The 23,484-nt window shown below is 35.9% G+C and overlaps 1 protein-coding gene across 2 annotated transcripts in view; it reads right to left on the bottom strand.

The window, feature by feature from the left end:
* LOC145668156 (uncharacterized) overlaps window positions 1-23,484 on the bottom strand; it is a 319,521-nt gene that overhangs the window by 103,627 nt on the left and 192,410 nt on the right. For both annotated transcript variants that reach the window (XR_014127979.1, XR_014127980.1), the window contains one exon: window positions 14,788-14,843. The gene's annotated coding sequence lies outside the window, so the exon portion shown is untranslated. The remainder of the gene's footprint in view (window positions 1-14,787; window positions 14,844-23,484) is intronic.

The following is a 23,484-nucleotide window of genomic DNA, read 5'->3' as shown; positions in this document are numbered from 1 at the left end:
TCCTAGTTAAATAAGTATAGTTTCATTCAGAAAGTACGAAGTTTTGGACGGGTCCGGACCCAGTAGAATCTCCCCCCCTCCCCTCTGTGCTTCCGGCAATGGGGCCTACTGTTTCTTTCTGTCATAATGAAAAGTCAGGTGAGCGTAGGCCTATTAGTTTCGTCTTAATATCGTATAGCACCAAGTTTTAGCCGGGGCCGGGAGAGCCTATCCCCCAGTTTTTTGAGCAACAAAAATAATTTAAGCTATTGTTTATAAATTTTAAAAGTTTATAGTACACGGTAAACTCATGATCTATTTTTAAAGTTATAGTAAACTCATGATCTATTTTTAAAGTTTATAGTAAACTCATTATATACGGTACCTATCATAACCTGGATTCTGGCTGCTTCCATTTTTAACCTTCTTGATCCGCCACTGCATGTATTGTTTGCTTTTGATTTAATTATGTGAAACGAATTTGAACATTGAACAATTGGACATGTATTACTTCATATATTCACTTTCTCCTTTAAAAAAATAATAAAATAAAAAAGTTTTACCAACAAACTTTAGTTTCCGCTTTTCACTTTTCTGTAAACTGCTTTTCAGTTTGTAGAAAAGTACTCGACAAAGTTGTTTAGTTGTTTCCCTATACCTATCTCTGTTGCTTTTATTCTCCTCTTCTTTTTTCAGTTTCCTTTTTCCCTTGAAATCTCTTTGAAATATCATTAAAGTAAGAGAGATACAGAGTAAACCACATTGTACATAGCTCAACTGACTTTGAAGTTGGATACTCCAATGAAGGAATTTCTCGAGTGCTGCATGCTACTTTTATTACAAGACCTCAAACATAGTCACTCCTTTCTTTATATATACATACATATAGTCATATATGCGTAGAGTGATACATGTAAACATTAAGGGTCCTATACAGAATCGTTTTTGGCATTGTGTTAACAGGCTGACTAACGCGTGATGCTAACTTCTGTATTTAGAAACACGTTTGTGAAGTTAACAATTTATATCGAAGAAGGTCAGCTATAGCTTTTCCAGAGGATTGTCCAAACACAATTTGAGAAATCAATTTAAACGAAACTATGTATCTCTTACCTAGATATAAATCGTTGTTAATTTCACAAACGCGAATCAAAAAGGAAAGTAATGTTTTCAAGTGTATCATATCCAGGGCCGGATCCAGGATTCTCTGAGGCGGGGGGGAGAGGTACAAATAATTACCAGTACATTTTAATTAAATTTGAGTATTTTAAATGTCTTTAGGTATCTGTAATGTGAATGAGGAATTCCTTTGGAAATGCTAAGTGCTTGCTCTCGTTGATTTCTTTTCCTTCAACCTTCAGAAAACTGACTTAAACTATTGATTTTGCAAAACTCACTGCTAACTTCTCACTTTAGTTAGTGTATATTTACAACGAAGGGGGCGGTGGTGCACGTGCACCTTTGCACCCTCCTAAATCCGGCCCTGATCATATCCGTAGCGAGATCATCAATATATGGAGGACCGAGACCATTTTGGAATTTGAATTCATCTTACATTTATACTTATATAGATACCAACAAAGGATTGAAAGTTTCAAGTGGCTGAGCCCTCCTGGCCAAACCCTAGCTACGGGTGTGACGTGTATGATAAAATGTGTGTTAGTCTTTTAAGGTAATATTTTCAGTTCCAGTGACTTCTAATAGAACCCACTCCTGAGCCTTCAGAACCTTAACTCTTTTTCTGTGTGTGCTACTTCGATTGTCTTTGCTCGCTGAGGCACATTTAGTTCTTATACAGGGTGACCCAAAAGTAGGTATACAGTCCCGTATTGATCAGCTCATTGTATTCTTATTCTTATCAAACAGGTAGACCTAGTTTCTTTATTATTTGTTCTTTTTACTTATTATTTAAGCCCGGAACAGTCGAAGCAAATATATCCATAAACTAGAATGTTATACTTGATCAATGCAGGGGTATATACCTACTTTTGCGCCACCCTGTACTTCCCAGTGAATTACGAAACACACCCACTAGTACAAAATAGAAAGCCGTTAATAAAGTAAAGGTTTCTAAGAACTTAGGATACGAGTTATATATGTGGAGAAAAATGTGTCTCTGTAGTATGGTGGATACTGGTGTATTCTCCATCTGCATGGTTAATATTCTTTATTTTGTTATTGTTACAGAAAAATGGTTGAACTGCATGGTTAAAAATTTACCCTTTTCCATACCTTTTGCATGTTCTTATACAATAGATCATAAACCATAAGTTAAAATGATTTTAAAGTTGGATGTACTAGAATAAAATACGTACATTTCTTAAGTACTGTCAGGTCAAATGACTTTTAAAGAGTTCCCGCTCCTTTCATTACGTGGATTACAGCTATATGTAACCAGACAAGCATAGAGAGAGACAATTCTCGTCCATATATTCCATCACTACAGTGTTAGCAGCTGAAAATATTGCAGATTGATTGAAAGCTAGCCTAGTATATAATAAACGACAGAATTCTGGCTCCATGCAAGAGTTCCAGTTTTATGTATGAAACGCTGAACTGAGGATGAGAAAAAAATCTTTTATGCCTCCAACACAGTATTTGGTTCTTATTTTTTCCTAGGGTGTGTGGTGTGTCTTGTAGAACTGAGATAGGGACGTGTTTTTATCAGAAGTCTTTCAGACGACGAGGCCAAACAAACTGGACAGAAAAGTAATCTTCCCAAGACGACGGAAAGAAAACATAGGAATTGTGTGTGGCTCAAGAAGATAATTTTTTGTCCAAAAAGAAAAGGAATGAAGCGTTGCCAAAGCTAGTGTTGCTATCTTCTCAAGTTTACGACGTTTGATATTTTTCTATTAGAATTTTTATGCTTCGAAGGAGAATACGTCAAAGGAGAAAGAGTGTTGTCAACCATCACTCAGTTAAAACACTAAGACATGAGAATTTCCGAAAATACAACTTGTTTAAACATACAGCCCATTATTATTATTATTATTATTATTATTATTATTATTATTATTATTATTATTAGTAGTAGTAGTAGTAGTAGTAGTAGTAGTAGTAGTAGTAGTAGTAGTAGTAGTAGTAGTAGTAGTAGTAGTAGTAGTAGTAGTAGTAGTTGTTGTTGTTATTGTTGTTGTTCTCAAGCCTTCGGCTCGCTGTACACGATAGCTCATCATGTTTAATTAAAAGCTATAATTCTTCAGAGCTAAAGCTAAAATTTAAGTTAAGCAGAAACTGACAGTTAATTATATTTTTAGACTATTGAGGCTTCCCGGAAGAGAAGTGTAAGTCCACCAAAAGTAATATTTACACCTATTACTAGTCAAAGAGTTCTTGACTGCAAAAGCAGACTAAAGGGGGCGAACCCGTCAAGATCATTCTGGTGAATAATCCCACTCCCTAACATTGAGAAATCCACACACTTTTTTTTAAAAATTCAAATATTGATTGGAGCATCGGCTTAACTAATTGGAGGAACAATAAGAAAATAAGCTATCTGTGGCGTTCTCAGCCTTCGTTTTTTACGGAACGCTTCATATCTCGTTACCCGTTGGCGTTTTCAACCTTCTTTTTTCCGGAACGCTTCATATCTCGTTAACCGTTCGCGTTCGAACCATCTTTTTTCGGAACGCCTTATATCTCGTTAACAGTTGGCGTTCACAACCTTTTGTTTTTCGGAACGCCTGATATCTTGTTAACCGTTGGCGTTCTCAATCTTCTTTTTCGCCAGAACCCTTCATATCTCATTAATTGTACTGTGTGTTGTCATCATATCAGTATCACAATTAAGAGCTTAATGAGAGTACATTTCTTAATATCAGTTTCATCTCAATAAGTGGCATGGTATTCGTACATACAGCATTTTTTTTTAAAAATAAATTTGTTTGCCTCCATTTTTCTCGAAAATTACACATGAGGTTTTACATTCGTACATGTCACTTTATTCAGTTCAATAATTTCTACCGACTGTTATGTGTCTCATCTTTCTTCATTTTTTCTCGCTAAACGCATATGTTGTAACATTTATGTGTTTATTGAGTTTTGTCCGCCAAACCACCCGAACTTAAATACCATATTTTTGTGCAATTATTCAAGAACTCCGTTACACACAACTATCTATCGCAAGTGGTGATATCTGTTAACATCAGGTAGACAACTGATAGCACACGTAGCGACATCTATTAACCTGGCTATTCACTATTATGAATTAGCGTGATGGACTGACAGTGAGACGTCTGCCGTTTATTATAATAATTTTCACTGTGCCCCTGGTCTTTCTACAACCAGCATTAGAAATATCTAAAGTAAGGTTGCATAACATTTCAGGATATCACGACATTATTATTATTATTATTATTATTATTATTATTATTATTATTATTATTATTATTTTATTGTCACTTTCAGCAATGAGGCTATATGAGACGTGGACCTAAACTTAACGTGGAGCTACGCTGGGAATCGAACTCGGGTCTTCCACGCCAAAGGCACATCCCTAACTGCTTCGCCAAGAAGGAACTCTATTAATACATAATGCAGACACAAGCATCGAGTACGAACTTCGTAAGTCGATGTACAGTACCTTTTCTTAATAAAACTATAGTTGTTAATCGGAGAAATACTTGTTATACTAAAGATTTCACCTTATACCCCTCACTTTTTCTAATAGAAATAATCTAATTTCATAATTTTTTGTGAAAATATACGTGTCTGTACTTAAAAATTATTTATCTTTTTCTTCGGCTGTTGAATAACACCTGTTGGATATTACAAAAAACATAATGTCTTGTATCATTGGACCCCACGAAACCAGGGGTGGATCCAGGGGGTGCGACAGGAGCGATAGCTCCGCCACAGAAGAGGAAACTTTCTTATTTTATATATAAATAAAACCCATCAGAGAGTTTGAATCCGTTACAAGTACCTCTAAGTAGCAATATTACAACCCACCGCCCCCCAGAAGTCCCGTCCTAGATCAGCTCCTGCTCGCAACAAAAGTTTCTGGGTGCAGACATGTTAGGGTGCAATAATTTCGACAGGGGAAAGTGGGACACTTAAGAAGGAAAATACAGCAAAAGTTTTTATTTTGGAATAAATTAATAATTTCCCACTAAAACGGTATTACAAAACGAAAATGTACAACAAAACAGTGTTTATAGTGCAGTTGGAAACGAACACATAATCATATTACAGCAAAATTTAACTATGGCATTTAGGAGTTAAAAGAAAAAAGAGAGTATGATCACCCTAATTGTAACTGATTCACAGCTGAATCCAGATATTGTGCAGGAACGTCCTGATTATGCGATAACGCCGATACAGTTAATCTTGTAATCTAGAGAACATTGACTGATCAGATAGTGTTATCTACAACATTGTTTATCTATGGGATATTTGATTCATCCTCAAGACTAGTTTTCTCTTCTGATATTGAGAAACAGAGAAAATCAACTGTAATTAGCAAGAAAACAACAGGAAACGGGCAGAAGAGTCAACAGTAATACAGCATTCTTTATCCAAGGTCATTGGATTGTAATTATTGTGTTCATAGCGATAGAAGACTGTCATGCATGAAATCTTATGAAAAAGAAACAAATAAGAAAACATCAGACTGGGTAATTACTAGGGATGTCCAGAACCGGTTCCTGTTGGAACCGGTTTTCGGGTCTGAACGGATCCGGTTCTAGAAGATCCGGTCCAGGAACCGGTTTTTCGGATCTAGATCTGGAACCGGTTTTTCGGATCCAGGTCTGGAACCGGTTCTTCAGATCCAGGTCTGGAACCGGTTCCTAAGATCCGGTTCTGGAACCGGGTTTTCGGATCCAATCTGGAACCGGTTCCTAAGATCCGGTTCTGGAACCGCGTTTTCGGATCCAGGTCCGGAACCGGTTTTGAAAACCGGATCTCCGAGAACCGGTTCCGCCGGAACCGGATCTTTGTGGCCATCCCTAGTAATTACAGTAGAGTCCCTAAAACTCAGCACTCGACAACTCGGCAGTACGGGTAACTCGGCCACGCCCTTGCAGGACAAAAAAAAAAAATCCACAGACCCGTTCAAGGTCAATGCTGGGTATTTTTTTGAAGTCTGTATTATCAGGTAAATTACTATACATGTATGTATTCATTAATTTTCATGTTTGTGTATAGTAAAGGCTCTATGCCTTCATAAAGTATGTTCTTTTCCTTGGGCAGTTTATTCTCTTTTGTATTCTCAAGCAACCCATACATAGAAGTACAGTACTGTATTTTCTGAGGAGACACTCGTACTTATTCTTTTTTAACTTCATTCCTGATAATCAAGCATTTTAACAAACTTGGCCCCCCTTCGGTCCAGTTTAGACCGAGTTTTCCGGACTCAACTGTATTTTTGTCAACTGTAACTGTAAAAAAAAAAAAAAAAAAAAAAAGTTTGCGAATGCTTCCATATTTTACTGTGGATAATACTTTTTCGTTGTTCTTTCTACATCTTTCTTAGAAAACTTTTACAAAAGTCCAACCCCTCAAGTGTGAGTCTTAGTGAACCACCCCTACACGTTTTTCTTCCCTTCTGGGTCAAGTATCAAAAACCACTGAAACAAGGTTTAATTATTTTAAATGAAAATTCCAAATACCAAATTACATATCTCTAATCCTTAAGAGTCTTCATCCCGGCGAAATTAAAATACCGCTGATTTTACATTAATTATGTGATATCTTCAAATAGATAAGAGATAATCGAAATATGGAACAAGAGCGCCCTAGACAATATTATTTTGCGTGAGGTACCGTTATCACAAGTCACCTAGTGGCTTTCCGTTTTCAGCTGTTTAAAAACGCGAAAATAAATGCCGATTTTCAAAGTGGCTTGAAATCGAAAGCAGATAAGTGAGTCGTGATAACGGTTTCTCATGTAAAATAATATTGTCTAGGGCGCTCTTGTTCCACATTTTGATTATCTTTTACCTATTTGAAGATATCACATAATTAATGTAAAATTAGCGGTATTTTAATTTCGCCGAGATGAAGACTCTTAAGGAATTCCGAGATATGTACAGTCATGTCCACAATGATTATCGCATATCTATAACTGTCTTCTGTAAGAATATAATTTGATAATGAGTTTGGAGAGTACTTTTAATACTCCTATTGTGTGTATAATCTGGAAATGTATATTTGTGGTAAATTTCATAGGAAAAGAATTATAAATACGAAAGTTAGAATGACTAAAAGAAAATCTTGCTAAATGAACAAGAAAGAAATTATATTCCTACAACAACATATTTATAGGCATGCGACAGTCATTTTGGACATGACTGTACGTCATGTTATAATAATTGCAACCTTAATCTCTCTTCCTCCCAAATCGAATATAAAGAAAAAATCCTTAATTAGTAGTACCTTTCATCCTAAACCCTATTTACTGCTCAAATTTCAAGTTTGTAGCTTCAGCTTGGCTCAGACATTGATTAGTCAGTCAGTCAGTTAGTTAGTCACAGCATCTTTTATATACGTAGAATTATTATTATTATTATTAATAATAATAATAATAATAATAATAATAATAATAATAATAATAATAATAATAATAATAATAATAATAAAATGTTTGGAGCTGGAAGTTTTCCTCTCACGTTTCTTGATTTTACGATTTTATTTTATTTCCAATATTGTAATGATTTGGTAAAGACAATAATGGACCGAGATTTATCCCCTTCACCAATTTATTATAAAATTTGTTAAATACAGATGTCTTTGATTACAGAGACTAAAATAGTGTCTATCTTGTTATTGACCAAATGACAGGAAATAGGTGTTTTGCACGGTGCCCCTTCTCTCAAGGCAGTCTCCAAGGCGCCTGCTGGTTCAGGTGAGTCTTGAAGGATAGCCCCCTCAGCTCAAGGCAGCCTTGCGAGGCTTGGTTGCAGTAAGGATCCTAGTCCGGACGGACGAATGACCATGCATCCAAAAATAACTTTTCCGATATATATGGGATCATTGAAAGCTCAAATTCGATTTTTTTTTTTTTGTCACGTTTACTGCACTTTCTTCTTTCCTATCGTCTCTTTAAAGTAAATTAACTTAATTCAACATTGGGTGCTTTGGAAACAGTATACTTTGAAATTGCAAGCATGTATCACATTGAGATTTTTCTGAAAAATAACATTAAACTTTATAGATGATATTAAATACGGTAGATGTCAGTTGAAAACAAATGGATCAGCGTAGGACAGCAAATCCATGAATTGGAAACATGCTGCAAGAGATATGCTAATGGTACCAGAAACCTTCCAATGATAATGAGGATGAATTGTAATACACTTAATACTCGTCTAGAGGTTAATGGAAAACTAGGATTAAGGATACCATGCATACAGGAACTGAGTTATTGTGGCTTCGTTACACACAAAGTCACTTGCACGTGTTAATTAATACTCCTCTAGAGATTAATGGAAAACTAGGATTAAGGATACCACGCATACAAGAACTGAGTTATTGTGGCTTCATTACACATATGGTTACCCGCTCGTGTTAATTTGTGTTTCTCCAGAAATAATTGGAGAATTATGATACAGGATACCACTCATACGAGAACTGAGTTATTATGGATCTATTACGCACACATAGTCACTTGCACATACCAATTAATTTTCCGCCAGGGATAAATGGAAAATTAGGATTAAAGGAACCATGTACAAGAATTTACAAGTGATACAACAGAAGAGATCACATGTACATATTCTATACAGGTTTACAATAAAATAGGATCTAGCTCTTCTAGATCCATGAACAAGAGTACATATGTTTTTTCAAGGGAGATGGGTGGTCAAGTTTCTTGTAGAAGACTGTACACTTGTGCTATTGCTGGAGCTGTATTTACATAGCTACCGTCATAAAATATCATTTAAAGATAAGAGTTGGGACTTTTAAAAATCTCAACTAGCGTACAATGATTGTATTTGTCTATAAATTTTATTATCCAATAGGTCTATTTTCTTATGATTTCTCCTGTGTAATACTACTAAACTTTTTTACTCTACATTTCTGACATAGTGCTCTATAGAAAACTCCAGCAAATACCATATGAGAAAATTTGGAAGACAAGGTGAGACAGAAGAATTATAAAGAAAAAAAGGCATAGACAGAAAAGGGGGGAGCATGTATTGTGAGCAGATGAACGATAGATCCTTTGTTAAAGCCTATTGACGGTGTGAACACCTTTTCGTCTTCGGCAGCTGCTGTTCTTAGTGTGTTTAAGTACAATATGAAACAAGTGTTTCCATATGCTTTCTCACAAATTCACTACAGGAAAATTTAAAGTTTTTCCTTGCATTATAAATTTCCTTCACTCCGGTCAGGTTTTTAAAAAATGTTTTCCATGCCCACAAACAAAAAATACTATATAATCAGTTTTATTTCACATTTTTTAACTAGTTAAAGACTTATACTAATTTCGCGACCTAATTCCTTACACGTCCCATTCACTTCCGAAAGATCATGTTTTCTTGAACCGGCTCTATAATCGTAATAGCAAGGATACCCGTCTCCAGTGGCGGATCCAGGATATGATCAAGGGAGGGGCTAAACCATAGTTTGCCACTTTATCCAATGTAAAGCAGGATTGAAGCCCATTTTATCCAGTGTATAGCTGATTGTCAAGGGGGGCTATAGCCCCTATAGCCCCCTTGGATCCACGCCTGCCCATCTCTCCCTCCCCACCCTCAAGTCCTCGACTTCTCACCCTTTAAATTTCCCTGATATGACACAGCAATACAACATCTACTTTTAAATCTTCACAAATACAGTAGTTTAGACCTCTAATAATCCCCTCTATCCCATCTCACCTCCCCATAATCCATAATTAAAATATGTTCTTGCTGTGTCGGACACAAAATATCAAGTTGTTGATTTGCTTAGATGCCAAGTTTTACGCTCCACCTCAAATAAGTTGTGGCTCATAAGGGAAGTCATAAATGTTGGACACCTATTATTTAATACGTACATTACTATACACTACATATAAACGAACAAACAAAGAAAGAAAGTATTTCAAATTTTATTGCGCACATAAACAATGAACAAAGACATTTACGAAGAGCACAGACAACTAAGCAACTATAGGATTCTGAAAATGAAATCTTTCAGTTTTACATCCTACGGTTATGCCGGTTAGGCTAAAGGAGACGGTGTTGATAAGAAATGAATGGAAGGTGGAATGAATAAAATGGGAGGAAACAGGAGAACCCCGAGGAAATCCACGAACACAGTGTTTGTCCACCACAAAGTCCACTTGAAGCGAGCTGGGTTCAAACCAGGGACCCCATGCACAGGAGGTGAACCCTCTACCACTAAGCTACCGTGCCCCCTTATAGGGTTCTGATTTAGTGCCTATTATATAGTACGGAATGATTAAATAAACTGTAATGATTCCCAGTTCAGTGATGGAATGGGTCAGACCCGGACAATCCGTAACCAAGAACCAGTCAGACACGTGACCTGAACAGCCCCGGAGACGATGAAATATTGTCATACACAATGAGGAGTATGTATAAGACTCTAATGTAACTCTAACAATCACAGATTCTCTCCTCTGCCTCTCTCTGCAACTAAATACGCCAAGTGTTCAGTGCTGAGACATTTCCGACGAAATCCACTAGAATCCACCTCCAGTATGTGCCCTGGGCTTGGAAAAGTCCGATTTGACGAATACTCTGGGAGATAGCGCTGAGATCACCACGCCATGCAATGTTGTTTGCTTCGGGAAGGTTCCGTGGAAGGACGTTACTATTTCAATAGAGGTAAGAATCCGTTATCAGTGCCGTGCTAACTCAGATTGTTTAGAGGATTGTACATCTTATTTCGTGTCCGCCTAGGAACACTTTGTTTTGTAAGTGTAATTTCGTTATTTGTGATTCCATGGCTACTAAATCAATACCAAGCATAGTGAGCGAAATACGCCAGGGCTTGTGAAGGACTGAGTGTAGAAGGCAAAGATGTTTTCATTTGTTCCACATTTTCGAGGTAATATCGGTGTAGTTTCTTTAAGCCACAGTACAGAGACACTGCTTGTTTATCTTCTTATAGCCATAAACTTTTCAGTTTGAAACTTCATTTAAACTTTGGAGATTATCGTTGTGGCCTATATCAAATCCCGGATCACAAGCTTTAAAGATAAATAAATATAGTGATTACAAGTATTGACGTAACTAGGATATTTTGCTAGGAAGGATTATGGACCCGTTTCTTCTGCAACTAGCACGGTTTCACTAGCAGTGATTCAACGGTATTCTAAGGCACAGTACTGTACAGGATGGCCTCTGTCTAATAGCATTTACGCCTATGATTGCAAAATTAACGAGAAAGTCCTATGATCTAATATGAGAAAGTATTACTAGAAGTAAACAAGGTCACATATATAATTTTTATGGTTAAGGTTTGCACTTACACAATGTACATAGAAAAAGAAAATATGTTTTATGTTTAGGATTTGTATTTTCACATCATTAGTATGTTAAAATATAGGTAGTATTTTACATTACAAATATAATTAAGTGAACCACAAGAGGTTCCGAAACAAAAATGATACGATGAACTAAATGTTAATCATAAATCCTGTACAATTAAATTAAGTCTACTAAAAAAAAAACATGTGAACAAAGCAGGATGTACCATATCAGAAACGGTAATCTACGCGTTTTCCTGTCAAGCCGTCTTGTCACATGCATCCTGCAATGAAGCACTACATTTGTTTTGCTACAATCATTTCGATTCGTTTAGAATATTGAATAGACATATTGTAAAAGATAGTTTATTATTCATGTGATGACTCCTCGTTTCAAATAGAATAGGGTCGGACGAAAGAGGGAGGGGTAAAGCTCTCTTAAACTATTTGATTGTTGACTTCCCTATGCGAATCAAAGTTGCATTTCGTTCCTCTAAATAACGTTCACACATATCACAAAAATTTCCTACATTACTCCATAAAACTAAGTGCTTTTGTACACAGGCTTAGATCCAGATTTAACTTCCCGTATGGGCTACGGAGGGTTCGACGTTGGCCTAAATTCTTAAGTTAATTGTAAAGGCTCTACACTATCGCCAAAAATTGGCAGTACGTATTCCCTATTTTTCCAATGTACATTGTACAATAATTTTTATAATAATTGAACCAAATTCATGAGGTGAAATGTTAGAACTTTGTCCAAAAAATAAATTGAATCCAATAATTGAAGACCTCGGGGGAAAATAAATGATATCCCACACTGACATGATTTTGAGATACAAGGCTTTGAATGTTTGGGTACGTATAGTGACACACAATTGAGAAACTGTAAGGAATTTGGCCATATCTCTGTCATCTGTTGACCAAACTCGGTAATTCTCCGAGGAATAACAGATCCACCGGCGTCAAGCAGCATAGACTGTTTCACTCATTGTTCACGTATTTTGAGAGTTATCATTATTTCCCCCCAAGGTTTTCAATTATAGAATAATCTCTGCTCTTTCAACAATTCTTTTGTTCAAATTACTTTCGTCCATTTCCTGTATTATCAACAAATCCCATGTTTCTTACAGTTCCTCCTCAAAGGTTTGAATGTCATATAAAATTTCTTACGAGATTCTGCAGTTTACAGTCCTTGTGGGAAAAGAAAATAGTTACTTAAATAAAATACATCCTAAAATACTGTTATTTGTAGGAATAAGCACAAGAAAAGAGATTAGGCTTTTCGTCTTGAAACTATATCATAGAACTGATGTGGCGTTTCGAATCTATCTCATCTCGTCGTGTGTGCAATCTTATTTAGATGAATGAAAAGACCTTGGTGGTAAGTCACATGCAGAAAAGCTTGGCGGTGAGTATAACAGATTTTTAGGCTTCCAAACTATGCAATGTATAATTATGTAGTGTGAAGTGTTATAGAAGGCTTTGTCCGTCTGTCAAGAAGAACCAAAGGAAATACAGAAAGAGATAGCCATTTATGTGAAATGAAATATTGTAGAATGGCTTCTTTTTGTTCGTCTGTCAAGAAGAACTAGAGCAATTACAGAAAGAGACAGCAACAATGTATAAGTATATGATGTGAAATATTATAGAATGGCTTTGTTTGTCTGCCAAGAAGAACTAGAGCAAATACAGAAAGAGACAGCAATGTATAAGTAAATGAGTGAAATGTTATAGAACGGCCTTATTCGTCTGTCAAAAAGAACCAGAGCAAATACAGAAAGAGACCGCAATGTATAAGTATATGATGTGAAATATTACAGAATGGCTTTGTTCGTCTGTCAAGAAGAACCAGAGGGAAATACAGAACGAGATAGCAGTATATAAGTATATGGTGTGAAATATTATAGAACGGCTTTGTCCGTCTGTCAAGAAGAACTAGAGCAAATACAGAAAGAGACAGCAATTATAAGTATATGATGTGAAATATTATAGAACGGCCTTATTCGTCTGTCAAAAAGAACCAGAGCAAATACAGAAAGAGACCGCAATGTATAAGTATATGATGTGAAATATTACAGAATGGCTTTGTTCGTCTGTCAAGAAGAACCAGAGGGAAATACAGAACGAGATAGCAGTATATAAGTATATGGTGTGAAATATTATAGAACGGCTTTGTTCGTCTGTCAAGAAGAACTGGAGCAAATACAGAAAGATAGCCAGAAGTGATATTTTGATATAGATTTCGCGCCTCAAGAACAAGTTTCATCTTGAACTTAGTCCCTTTAATAAGCCCTTTAAAAGCTAATTTCGGCCGTCAGATCTAGTTCACGATAGCTAATTTTCTAGTAAAAAGCACAAACCTCAGGCATATCTTTATAATATTGTTACAGATAAACTTCGTCTACGCTGCTAGAGGAGGGGAAGGATGGAATGAAAAAGTGAGGAATAAACGTATATACAGTACAACCCCTCAATCCGAATCCCGGAAATCCGAAAACCCGGCAAATACGAACACGTTCTCAGGAAAAAAAAATTAACTACAGCTGGAAAATGGAAAAAAAAAAAGATTTAATCACACAAATTTAGTTTTTTTAAGGTTTTAACATTTTTAGACTTAATATTTATTCAAAATCATTATCTAATTACAAGAAGACAGTTATATATATGCGACAATCATTTTGGACATGAGTGTACACCCGCCAGTCAAGGTCACTGCCCTTTCGACCACTGGGCTACCCTGTCTAACCTCAGTCGTTGTTTTACCGCCAATTCAGTGACGAAATAAGTACGTAATATTATTTCCCGGGTAATCCGAACCCCCCGAAATCCGAACAGGGTTCAGCCCCAATTAGTTCGGATTTGAGAGGTTGTACTATATTCTATTCTAACTATAGACTGTATTCTAACTATAGCAAATTACTAATCCTGTAAACTTACAAAGCTGTATGCTTAATCTTCTACTGAGGACCGTGAAGAGCTTCATTAACAGCGCTAAAATACAATGCAAGATCATATGAAAAATGAGGAGAGGAGGAAACTATCCGAACGTGCTTCTCTCTTGAGCACAAAACTGCAACTAACTTAACAGTGTAAGTTTCAAGCGTTTAGCTTGTCGTACCATACATACAGGCTATTTAAAAAAATCAAGAATGGATAGGGGCTATGTTCGTTGTACGCACTCAGTAAAAGAATTATCACGACAGATATATCCGTCTTATGCAAGTAAAGGGTTAAAGCCGGTCGTGACTGATTTACTATTTTCAATTTCAATATTGAATCTCCATTGGATGGAAGTCTACCGTACTTTCATACTATGAAATTAAATCTACATTTTTTTTTTTTTACCATGATAATTGAATCGAAAATCAAATTTGTGTACTTACCATTATAGGTATAAATGATTCGATAAAAGGTTCACAGCGCATTCACAGGATTGAACCTGAAATTAAATTAAAGAAAAAAAAGTTAGTAATATTTACTTTGTTACTACTCTGCATCACTGTATTAACACTCAAAATACATACAAATATTAGTCAAAAGCACAATGTGAAGTTTATTCTGTAAAACCATAGCGTATTATTGGCAAATATGCTACTGCGACACAAGTGTTAAGTTACAATTAAAACTAACGCAGAAAACACAGTTAATATTGAAATAGATAATTATTGTTTTAAGTTTTGACATATTTTTTAGAGCCGAGGTTATATGACACGCGAGCCTACATTTTAATGTGAAATTCGAACCATTTGAGCTCCTACGATGAATCGAATCCATGTCTGCCCGCACCAAAAATACGTACGCTTTACACCCATATATTCATGAGGCTTTCATACAGTCAAGATTCGTCTAAAAGTAGGCCATGTTGAAATTTTTTGTTTACATCCTTGAGATGACGCTGTACCATGTCGAAGCCTTAAAAACTTTCGAAAAGTAGTGTTTTAGATCAAAGTTCCCAATTACTTCAAAGTTGCGGACTTCGATTTTATTTTTACAGTAAGGTAGGACTCCATACCTTTAAATTTTGGTATGTGCGTAGCAGGAGTAGTTGACAGGTATGTAAAAATATTAACAATAATTAAATTACAAACTTTTATTTATGTTGTACGCATACAATAAACACTACACACATATACAGGTGATCTATGGCATTATTTATATCTTTTATAGATAATGAAATATAAATAATGCTATGGATCAGTTTGCTACACGGACTGTTCTAGATATTTATTATCATAGACCTTTCTTTCATTTCAGCATTACTTGCCTTTCGAGAACCGCATTAACATATTTGCCTTAGTTTGTATACTTGAAATTCATTATTTCCATTTAACTAGTTGGGTCGAGGTCAGAAGCTAAATGTTATCGTAAAGATATTGATAAAAGTTACCAAATAAACTATTTTTAAAACTGGGTCAACGTTTTATACATGTACATATGATTCTAACAGTAAATGTATGTTTGCGGTAAACAGACGAAATGGGAGGGATAAAATAGTGAACTTCGAACTCAAAACTGTATAGATACTATAATTTGTAAATACAATATAGATTTAAAAAAGGAAAAAAAATATTCTGACACAATTATAATACATAAACTGTTGACGTAAAATTAGATTAATGAGCACAATATATACAATACGTATCCATCATCTATCTATATACCCAGTGCCGTAATAAATCTATTCGGGCCCCGGTGCAGAGGGTATTTGGGGATCCAGCAATTAGCGATTTGGTCCCGAAGTAGGAGGGTATTTGTGCCCTCTAATATTCAACAAGCTATTTCCAAGATATAACAAAGGGGGCAAGTTAGCTTAGTGGTAAAGCGCTTACCTCTGCTGGATGCGATTCCTGGTTCGATCCCGGCCAAGTAAATTTGTGGAGGACAACATCTTGCCCATGGATTTTCTCAGGGAATTCTCGTTTCCTCCCACTTTCTCATTCTACCATTTTTTCAATCACTTGCTTTAATCATAATCTCCCTTAGCCTAAAGACCATAATCATGGGACGTTAAACTGAAAGATTTCATTCAAGATGTAACAGTCGAAGTTTGATACCCTTGCCCTCTCCCACTACGGACCATGAACGGGGAATAAATAGCATTGAAACAAAGCAAGTAAGCCTACTAGATCTTTCGATGTCAACAAAGACATATTATAGTATCTTGGGTACAGATGCCCCACTGAGTGAAGACACCCCTGCCCGAATTACTCAAGGCCTGTAACTCGTAGTCACAGGACTTTCCATGCGCGTGAAAGCGTATCCAGTCTTGAGTAAATATGTTTGAAGTTGCATCGGAGAAAGAAGCTGCTTGTTCACAAAGCTAAGTTCACAATTCAGGCTTGTTCACAAAGCTAAGTTACTCTTATTTCAGTGTCTATAATTTTCGAGTGAAACATAGTAATGTTCTTGACGGTAGTTAAATAGAAGTACGTGTATAAAACATAATTGCTTAAAGAACTTCAGTCTTTTACAAACGCTAATGTGCTTTGTTGTGTTTCTGCGTTCATGAGTATGTCACGTCATCGACTGGGGCGTCTTTGCTTTAAAATTGGGAAAGTTGCCCCAGTGAAATCGAAGCCCCACTTTATAACATTAAAGGTTTAAGATTTCTGATCGGGACAACCAGATTTGTACGTTTGTTATGTTTTAAACAATGTTTAAATACAAAACACTAATTGTTCTGTAATAACCTGTAATTAATTGTTCACTCAGAATCAAACGGGGAATTCCCGGTTGGAACAAGGGCTTGGTCCCCTGGCTGGGTTGCTGCTTTCAATGACGTAATATTCTATTTATATTTTTTTTCTCTTTCCTTATGTGGTCAACATTGGACTGAATGAACTTCACATAATGTATATGACACTAGTTAGCTAGCAAGCTAAATCAAAAGAGTGTGCATGGATTGAGTTTTAAGCCATTTGTGTGAGCTGAATACGTATAAGAGTTGTTCAAAATACTAAAAATATCCTTGGGGAAGGGGTCCTACGACACACTTGTTTTGTCACAACTTCCTTTATCTGGTTGAATTATTTTGGAAAGGTCAATTTCTGGGTGAATCAAATATCCCTTCATTGCAAAATGAAGAGCATTTCCACTAATACATTAGATATTATCATAGATGTACCAGTGTTGTAGCTAGCAAGTTGTTATAAGGGGAGGCATTACTTTTGCAGGGAGCAGGTTTATACATATTAAAAGAAAGCTGTTCTCCCCTCTAGTCTAGTGCGCTAGTGCGTGTCCATTTGGTGCTCCAAGTCGCGGGTTCGATGGCCGTGTAAACGCCTTGAAAAATTTGAACGATTACGGTGGTTGTTTGGATTTAAACTATAGGTTCACTGCATGTCACTGCATTGTGATCGCAAGAATCCAAGTTTGAAAAAATAAACAAATGATAATAGTATGTAACGTCCACAATTCTTTTTTTCTTTTTTTTATCCATTGTTTACAAACGGATTTAGAAAATATACATGGAGAATACTTGTTATTTTGTTGATTTTTTTCCTAATTGGACAGGTAGTTAGACATTAAAGTTCCTGATGTTAGTGGTACAAAAGCGTAGTTGCCTGTTTCTATGATGTTTATGAACACATTTTGAAAAATTGTGAAACTGGGGCATCTTTCCCCAACATGATGCCGAAGATGCCCCACTTGAAGGTTTTTGTAAATGGTTTATTTTAAATGCTTAAATTTACTGAAATAAAATTGTCTTTCGAGATATTTCAAACAAGACATTAATCATCAAATTGATCATAAATTCAACAACCTCACCTCAATTGCAGGAGTGGAAAATGAGTAATAATGAAAAAGTGGAGCATCTTTACCCAAGTTACTCTACACATAAAGATTCGACAGTTATCATAATGAATACTGAATAATCGATTTCACTGTCATTTCCATGCCTTTCAGCTATTCTGCATTCAAGGGCCCAGCCTAACCTGACTATTTGCATGATGTTGTGTATTATAGCTACATAGAATGAGAGCTATTTAAATCGCCTTATATTTACATGATTTTTACTTTTGGATCATTTACTTCGCATTTTTAATAATCACAAAACAAGTTTACTAATAATTTGAAATTTTATAGTGTACAAATTTCACATACACCAAACGAATAACAGGGTAATAATACAAGTTTGAGCTTCAAACAGCAGCGCATGCAGGAGCCCTTTGCCCAAGATCCCGGTGCCTTGCCTCGCCGATTGTTATAACTCTGTATGTATCCTAATGATAAAAGGACAAACGTCTCAGTCTGTATGTCACGCTCATAGATGTTGCTACCTGCGCCTGTAATAATAGTGATTTACTAATGCTTTTTACTATATATTCTGAAAGAACACTTTTGGTTTGTAAAATGTCCAGCGCCCCCCCCCCCTTCCCTTACTCTACAACAACTTGCTGACTACACTCTTGAATTTAAAGCAAGAATTAAGTGAAAATATATGGAATAAACCTGTTAAACGTTTACCTAACTTAAACGTTAACCTCTTAAGAATTAATTTGAGGTTAAATGTTAACCTGTTAAACTTCATAAACGTTAATTTGAGATTAAACGTTAATTTCATGTTAAACGTTAATCTTAATAAACGTTAATTTGAAGTGAAATGTTAACCTGTTAAACTTCATAAACGTTAATTTGAGATTAAACGTTAATTTCATGTTAAACGTTAATCTTAATAAACGTTAATTTGAGGTGAAATTTTAACCTGTTACTCATTAAGCAAACGTAATGTGTACTTTTAATAAAGATTTGCCACCAATAATGAACGATTTTTTCTGCAATGATTACTAATAGGGATGCACGCTACTGTCTTTTAACAACACAATCAAAATCATATTACAAATCCCTAGTTCAGAGACGTACGTACGAATTCAATGACGTAAGCAGAAGTTCGTCGAAGTGGGAGGGTTTGACTTGATTTGATTCTGAGTTTAGCGTCGCTTTCAGCAACGAGGCTATATGAAACGTGGACCTACAATATAACAGTGGAATCCGAACCACATGTGTTCTCGCCTGGAATTGAACACGGGTCTCTCACGCCAAAGGCGTGTACGCTAACTGCTTAGTCACGAGGGAGTTCAGGTGGGAAGATTCAATCACCAAAGATCATATAATTTCAGGTGATTGTGTGCATGGAAATTGTTTACTAATACATAATATATTGCTGAAGGAGAGTTAAAATACCCGGAAACCCACCTTGCATATGCCACTCTATGAAGTAATCCACAACGAGAATCAGATATTGGTTGCTCAAAAGCCTCACATTACAGTTAGTTCAAGCACTGTAATAAACGACCCGAAGTCCGACTATAGAGAATAGAACGAAAAGACAGCTAACGCCTTAAAATTAATATAGTTTGTTGTTTCATTGAAACTGGGAAGGTTCTCCACGACCCTACCACAGTCAGCCCATTTGCAGCATCTGTCTTCTATCTGTCTTAGGGATTACACATACACATACCTAGTGTTGCAAACCATCAGAATTCCAAAAACACATTCAATTAAACACTTCAATTGACGAAAAAGCTCAAAACAAATAATAATAAAAAGAAATGATATACCCTAGATTTGCTTTCGAAGAGCACAAGTATGCGCATAATATTTTAAGTAATAAAGATGGTCTCCACTTACAAAAAAGTTGAGAAACGCTGAGATAGGAATATCAATACTGTTTCCTCTTTCTCATCTTGTTGCTACGACACTGGCTTACATTCAGTGGCTTACACAAGGGGGTCAGGTTTAAATCTCTTCCCCCCCTGAGCAAGAATATTATGTAAAAACAGGCATTTCCATATTAAGATGGTATAAGTCTACATCCATATTAAGATGGTATAAGTCTACAAACGCCTGAAAACCGTATAGGCTGTGAACTTGGGAGGTTAACGTCCTCCGCCCCTTTGTCGAACTTCTGCATACCCCACTGCCAACACTATATCGTCAAAAAATGTTCACAAATGTATGGAACAAAACTTAAGACAGACAAAAATCGAGCTGGCAACGTTGAAGTTAAAAAAGAGGGGAAATAGACAGAACAGCTGCCAACGTAAACGTTATGCGAACGGGTCAGTGATCTTTTGCAATTCAGCTTCCATTCACAAATAATATCGTGAGCCTATGTCCTTGCTTACTCCATGGTGAAGAAGCCATGGATATACGGAATTCTCTCTCTCTCCTTTTTTTTTTTTTTTTTTTTTTTTTAAATAATAATACCTGAAACGGATTGAAGAGAAGACACGGTTAAAATATTCTCCCCTTTCTGAGCGCCTACAGAGAAAGCCGGGGAAGAATTGTCTGGCAGCGATGTTATACAATTAGTGGCACGTGTATGTGTTTGTTGATGGGGTGATTTCTATTTTTTTTTTTTTTTTTTTTTTTAACCACCTACGATCTCCAGGTGTTCTTTTCGCGTGAAATATTGCGCGTGGCACGTCCATTTAGAGGTCATCATCGTAATATATAGACAAACGAAAACCCGCAGGTCATTGATTAAAAAAAAAAAAGTTGAAATAAAGACATACGTTTTCCATTGCAATTAGGAAGTGTTAAGGGGATATATTTCAGTGTTTCAAGTAACAGTAAAATATATATAATAGTAATAATCAGGGCCGGATCTAGGGGGGTGAACCGGTGCACGTGCATCCCCCTTCGTTGTAAATATAGGGTATCTAAGATGAGAAGCTACCAGTGAAAATAGCAACATTTTCAGAAACTTTCTGCCGGCATGTTTCCGTTTGGGACTTAAGAGTCTTCATCCCAGCGAAATTAAAATACCGCTAATTTTACAGTAATTATGTGATATCTTCAAATAGATAAAAGATAATCGAAATGTGGAACAAGAGCGCCCTAGACAATATTATTTTACATGAGAAACCGTTATTACGACTCACTTATCTGCTTTAGATTTCGAGCCATTTTGAAAATCGGCATTTATTTTCGCCTTTCTAAACAGCTGAAAACGAAAAGTCACTAGGTGACTTGTGATAACGGTACCTCACGCAAAATAATATTGTCTAGGGCGCTCTTGTTCCATATTTCAATTATCGTTTTAGCGGTATTTTAATTTCGCCGGGATGAAGACTCTTAAAAGAAAGAGGAGTTTTGCAAAAGCAATAGTTTACGTCGATTTTCTGAAGGTTCAAGGGAAAAGATTCACCAAGCAAAGCATATAACATTTGTCAAGTAGGGAAGAAAATGGTGCCAAAGAGAGGGCGTAACCCTCTAATGGCTGGGAGTGTAGCATCTCTTCCTCAAAATGGATGGTCAAAATGATGAATAAAGATACATATTTTATACCTTTACTCCCTCACCTAAAAAAAAAAAAAAAAAAAAAAAAGAAGAAAACAGAACCCAGGAAGAGAGAACAATTTTTCCTGCATATCATTCGTAACTCTCTTTAAAATACTCCCCCGTCTCCGTTGTATGTATCAGTGTTGTCAGATGTAAAGAACATTGTCACATGTCACTTTGAAGAGTTTCAATGAGACTGGTTATTTTGCATCCCCCTCAGAAAATCCTGGATTCGACCGTGGTAATAATAGTAATATATACAATAGTAATAAAAACTAGGACCATTCATATTTACAGAAAGAAAAAAAAAACAGAAAACGAGCGAGATATGCAGTACATCTGCAGTATTTAGCCTCTAAAAAAATCTAAATACGAATATATGATGTGAAAAAAATCGAATTAGATTTTTTTTAATATAAGAAAAACAACAAAAGAGATAAAATATAAGATCAAATATTTAGTTTACATCAATTGTTTTTCTGCTAAACAAGTATACTTTTATTTAGAAAGTATATCTATGTATATCGAGTTATGAAGTTTAGAGAGGTAGGACCCAGTGGGTACGTTCCTACTCTGTCACTAAATCCCCAAGCCTTCCACTAGCGCTATATGACGCAATGTTAATTCTTTCTCTATATTCTTTATGGTGACACAGCCACGGAAATTATTGATCTCCAGAAACTGCGTCTAATAAATGAGTATGAGGTAAATTCTGAAAATTCAATCTTAATGATCCAATATGGTTAAACTACGTAATTACGCGAAATTAATAACACAGTTCTCTCTTTCCATTATCATTGAAGGTGTGAAATAGCGCATAGCTGTTACAAAGGACACTCCTACTACTATTGTGCAATTAAACATTGCACATCAACTGTATAATAAATGTTGGACGCAATAATTATAACAGATAGCGTGGAATGGTTTATCCACAAATTCAACAACTGGCTTGTCTCCTTTCATCCTTTCATTAGCTACCCTTTTCAGTTTCCCGTTTATGCACTAACGCTAAGGTAGATAGTATAATGATAGTAAAAGAACTGATGGAATGAAGAAAGTGGGACGAGACGAAACGGGAAACTCCGAAGCCCACTTGACAAGGGCTGTGATTGAACCAGGAACCTCATGCATTAGAGACGAGGTCCTTACAATTGAGTCAACGTGATCTATTTGATTTTTCTAAAAAGAAATGAAATTTAAAAAGCCAATCACAAGGATAATATATGTAAAATAAAATTAAAATTATAGTGGTGTAAGTACTTTTTCAAAGTTTTTTTTAAAAAAACCTGAAAAACAAGACTTAGATCTAGATAAGTCAATCTGTTAGCAGAAAACATAAGTTGAGTTTTATTCATCACTAGGTCCACCAAGTACGGATCTCCACCTAAAACTTCCTAACCCAACATATATTAAGTACTCTTTTTCAATTTAGCATGAAAATTTGATCTTACACTTCATCTTTACTCCTTCTCTTGCAAAAACAATCTAGTTCTATCCTTTTCTTTTTCAAATATAGGTGGAAATATTTTACAATTATTTATTGCCTTTTCGGGTGTAGAATAATACACGTGCAATACTACACAAACGTAGTGATTTACAGTATTGGACCCCTCCCCCAAAAATTTGGATCTCTTCCAACAAAAATTCTTGAACGTGCGGATGTCAAGTACTAGATTCCATTTTTCGGTGTAAATTTGAATTTTAAAGGAGGCTTCTACGGCCTACACTTCTCTCCTTAGATCCACTCCTACATACTTATACCTACATTGTTACTGCTTGATTTTACAGCACGG

Source organism: Thermobia domestica, chromosome 13, assembly GCF_964235325.1.
Source record: "Thermobia domestica chromosome 13, izTheDome1.hap1.1, whole genome shotgun sequence".
Classification (NCBI taxonomy): Eukaryota; Metazoa; Arthropoda; class Insecta; order Zygentoma; family Lepismatidae; genus Thermobia; species Thermobia domestica.
The sequence above is the reverse complement of the archived record's forward strand: the minus strand, read 5'-3'. Positions and strand labels throughout refer to the sequence as shown.